A 5,000-nucleotide genomic window follows, 5' to 3' on the forward strand; every position below is an offset into this window, starting at 1 on the left:
CTGGATGTCATCTAGGAGTTCCCAGTTTGCTTTGTAACCCAGCCGGAGTCTGTGTATGCATACTGCCAGTTTTCTTGGGGTGTATCTGTCTATGGAGGGGGTTCTAGTTCCGATGCCCATTTGTACCATGTTGCAGAGGGAGAGCCATTCTCTATCCTCATATGTAGTTCCTTGATTAGGTTGTTCTTGAGCTGTGTCTTTATTTTGCTTTTGATTTGTTGCAGTGCAGGCTGTATGTGCACCTGTACATTGTGAATGTGTTTGGTGCTTTTGGCTAGCTCATCAGCCTTTTCATTCCCTGGTATCCCGATGTGACTGGGGATCCAGTTTATAGTTACTAGTCTGTTTCTTCTTCATTATGTTGATGTAAGAGGATTTTAATGTCCGCTATCAGGGATTTGTTTTCTTTGTTTTTGTCCTGCTGTAGGACCTGCACTGAGGATCGTGAGTCAGTATGGATGACTACTGGTCCTTCCTCATTTTCAATAGAGTATTTTAATGCTTGCTGTATTGCAACAAGCTCTGTCTGCAGGGTGGAGACATTGTTGGATGTTCTCCAGCAAGCTGTGAACTTGCAGGAGTGAACTGCCGCTCCTGCTGTTTGGGTTCCAGGATCTACTGTGCCATCAGTATAGTAGATCTGTGCCCCTGTTGTTTCTACTGAGGTTATTGCTGCTTCTGCTGCGTTTCTGAGTTCTTCTATTGTGCAGTTTTCTTTTGCCCTTGGGAGTTTGGTGTAGTTGAATTTAGCAACTTGTTTTTTCCATGGTGGAAAGTGTATAGTACTTTGTGCTGTGTCAGGTTTTAATTGTAGGATTGTTTCTGTAAGGCCAAGTCTTTTGATGTTATTGCTATGGTCCTTGCCATAAGAATCTGGGGTTTGTACTTCAGGATGTTTGGATAGTTCCTCTCTTACTCGTCTTTTGGTGATTGAGTCTCTGTCTGACAGGAACATCTTTGCAACTATGCTTGCATTTCTTAGTGCAATTCTGTCTTCGAGGGTTGGTAGTCCCGGTTTCCAACCTTAGGTTGCAAAGTCTTGTCCACATTGGGGCACCCAACATGAGCCTCATGGCATTGTTTTGAATCACTTCAATTGTGCTTGTTTGTAGATCTGTTAGTCCCAGGAGTGTTGGGGCGGCATAGTCTACTAGTGATCTGGAACAGGCTAGATAGTATTTCTTTGGATGTGTTCATTTGCTCCATCCTTGAGCCTGCACATATATCTCATAGCTGCATTTCTGGCATTTGTTCTTTCCTTGAGATTTTTTATCTCTTGCTTGAAAGTGAGCTGTTTGTCTATTATTACCCCGAGGTATGTGTATTGGTCCACCCATTCTAGGGGTTCCATTCCTATTGTGAGTGGTTGTACGGGGTTTGGGGCTTTGATTGTCATTGCTTTTGTTTTGGCAATGTTAATTTTTAGTCCAAGCTCATTGGATTTGTGGCTGATGGCATTGAGTGCTCTTTGCATTTTTATTGTCCTGACTGGCCCTCGAGCTATTACACATACATCATCTGCATAGATAAATTATTAACTCCTTCAGGTAGCTGAAGTGAGGCTATATTCTCCATGAGGATGTTGAAAAGGAGGGGGCTTAGAATTCCTCCTTGTGGCGTACCATTTTCCAAATCATGATATGTGGATATCACTCCTTGAAATTTGACTCTGGCTTGCCTTCCTAGCATGTAGTTTTTAGTCCATGCTAGTAGGTGTCCTTTGACTCCTTTTTTGGCTACTGATTGCAGCACTGCAACTGGGCTTGCAAGCTCGAAGGCTTTTTCAAAGTCTATGAAGACTATTGTTGCCTTGTTCTGATTTATGCAGCTTAATACATCTGTGATGCATTCAGAGGTTCCAATTCCCTCCTGATATGCATATAGCTGCTTGTTTAGGGGGCCAATTTTGTACTTTATTCTGTTTAAGACCATTTTTTCTCCTGTTTTTTCTATACAGGATACCAAGGCTATTGGCCTGGGATTTGTTGGATCCTTTGGCTTGGGAATTGGCTGTGTATCTTGTTGTCTCCAGGTTTGAGGCCTTATGTGCTCTAGGTGTGTTTTGTTTAGTAATCTTAGGAATGCAGTTTCTCCTGCTGGACCCATGTGTTTGATCATTGTGTAGGTGATTTTGTCAGCTCCAGGTGCAGTGTCTTTCCCTGTCTTTTGTACTGCTCTTAGCTCCTCAACTGTGTATGGGGTGTCTGTGTCATCCTGCTGAAGGCAGGCTGTGTTGATCTCTTCCCATCTTGATGGAGCCAGTTGCTCTTGTTGCATTCTGGTTTCGGGGGAGAGATTGATTGACAGTGTTCTGTTTGCAAAGGATGTTGCAATTCTTTCAGCCTCCTCATGTGGGTGTGGGTGTGTGGCAATTGGTGTCTTTCTCTTTTTTCCGGCTACTCTGCCTAGCCATTTCCAAAGCTGAGTTAGATTGGTGTATCCTGACAGGCTTGAACACCATTCCATCCATTTTTCAATTCTGATTTCATGGATTCTTTCATTTGTTTCAGTTTTGACTGTTTGTAGTAGCTCTCTGTTTTCTACTGTGGATCTTCTTCTGTATATTTTTGTGACTCTGTTTAGTCTGGTTTTTAGTCTTCTGACTTCTGGGCAGTAGTACCAGGAGTCTTTGTAAGTGTAACTACCTTGTGTTGTTTTTAGTGGCATAGCTCTGTTGGCTGCATTGTGAAAGGCCTCAACTAGGTCTTTTTCTAGCTGGTCTATGTCCTCTGGAGGAGCGTAGCTGATTGCCCATTCCTCTATGGTTGTTTGAAAGCAGACCCAGTCTGCTAGGTCCTGGTTCCATCTTGGTGGGGGTGGTGGGATTGGAGGTAGTTGTTGTAAGTCCAATTCTGTCACTGTGGCAAAGTGATCACTTATCAGGGTTGAGTGTACTTGCCACTTGGTTAGGTGTCTAATGGCTGTTGTGGCAAAAGTCAGATCTAGTCTTCCACCTCTTATGTGTGTAGGTTGCCCTGTGTTTAGGAGGGAGACTCCCTCAAATTCATCCAGGGCGAAAGCTATGTGTTCCCCTGAGGGGTTTGTCCTTGATGGGGATGATAGTATGGGGTGATGTGCATCAAAATCCCCGCAGATAATTGTTGGTGTTCTTTCTGTGTGAGCAAAGAGTTGAGTTAGTTGTAACTCTCCTGTATCCTCCCTATGTAATTTTCTGTATATGTTGTATATGTCTATTTTTTGATTCAGTAATGTTATTGTTACTGCTAGTGTCTCTATGTTGGTGCCACAGGGAATAGGGTTGTGTAACCTTGTTGTTGGTATGCTAGTTTTAACTAATGTAGCTAGTCCTCTGTCTGTGCCTATCTGTGGTGCGATGTAGGCATTGTAGCCTGGGATTTTTAGTTTCTTTCCTGCTGGAAGATTGGTTTCTTGTAGCAGGATGACATCTACATTCTCAGTTTTGCATATTGCAATTAGGGAGGAGATCTTTGGTCTAACACCGGCTGAGTTCCAGTTCAGAACTCTTACTCCATGGTGTAGGTTGAAGAGTATTGTCTAGGGTCCCTAGGGGCAAAGGCAATTGCCTTGACCTCGGAGGATGAAGTGGATGAGGTGGATGGGGTGAGAGTGGATGATGGGATGATGGATGGGGTGAGTGGTATGATAGGTGCTGGGGACTGAAGTGGAGGATGTGGAAGGTACGGGTGATTGAGGTGATGGAATGGTAGGTGTGGTTGGTGAGGAGTGAGAAGTGATCTCCTGGATAGCAAGAGAGGGGGATTGGGAGGACTTATTCCTGGAGAGCAAGTCTTTTAGGACTTGTTCAATGCTGGTAGCAATTGTTGCAGCATTGATTTTTCCAGTCACGGCCTGAGTGACTAGTTCGGTCAGTTTGTCTTTTAGGACCGTGGTCTTTATGAAGATGGTCCTAGGCAGTGGTTTCGGACCTTCGGTTGGAGCCTTGGAGGTAGATCTGGCTCTGGGTTTAGATACTGACCTGGTTCTTGTTCTGGAGTTGGAGTGCCTGTTTAGCTCCTCCTGGGTATAAAATCTCCTTCTGGGTAGAGGTTTGGGGGCCGCTCTTACTCTTGATGGGTCCCTTTTGTCTTTGGGGAGGGCAGCAATTACTCTTGCTACCCTTTCAGGGCATCCCCAGGCCATTGCAGTATGCCCTTTCTTGCAGTTGGAACACTTTTTGACTGTGGGTATTCCAGCAGCCTTCTTGTCAATGCACTCCTGTGTGGGGTGCTTGAGGCTGCAGACAGCACAGGTTGGGACCTTTGCTTGGCATTGGTCCTTATGATGCCCATACTTCTGGCAGTTGTAACATCTGAGGGGATCAGGGTAATATTTGTTGACCCTGAAGCTGCCAAAGATGCCCAGGTCGACTCTTCGTGGGTGTGGACCCTTGAATGTCACCAGTATGGCTTTTGTAAGGAAGCCTGCCTTATTCTTCATCCTTTCCGCTGCAGTGATATTTGGTAATTTAGTTAGGTGGCTTTCCATCATATCAGTTGGGTAGCCAACCACAACTGCTTTTTTTAATTTTTCCTCTTCTTTCAGCTCCAATAGCTTAATGTCTGAGGTGCTTCGCAAGGTTATCAGTGCCCTTGCGTCCTTGGTGGATATGGTCCACTGTCCTTGCCTGTTCGGTTTGGCAATCATCTGAATGTTTTTGTGCTTGCTTTCAAAGGCAGCAATAGCCTTGAAGGCCTCTGATGAGTTACCAGCCAAGACCTAAAAAAATAGGTCTTGTTTTCTCTAGCAGGCTGGTTGCTGCTTCCTGCGGTGAGGTTTTCTTGCTGTGTGGGTACAACATTCCCTGGTTGGCTCCTTCTAGGAAGTTTCTTTTTCCTCCTTACTTCCTGCCAAGGTAGGTTTCCTTCTCCATCAGAGTCGTTGTCGTTGGTCCTCTTCCGGTTAGTTTGGTCTTGGTCCTGTTCCATTCGTTTCTGTTCATTGTCCATGAGTTCCTTTTCGGCTTCCTTGTCAAGTTCAGTTAGAAGGGTTGCAGGTCGGGGTCCATCTCCATTTCACCA

This window comes from Palaemon carinicauda, chromosome 17 (genome assembly GCF_036898095.1).
Source record: "Palaemon carinicauda isolate YSFRI2023 chromosome 17, ASM3689809v2, whole genome shotgun sequence".
Taxonomy (NCBI): Eukaryota; Metazoa; Arthropoda; class Malacostraca; order Decapoda; family Palaemonidae; genus Palaemon; species Palaemon carinicauda.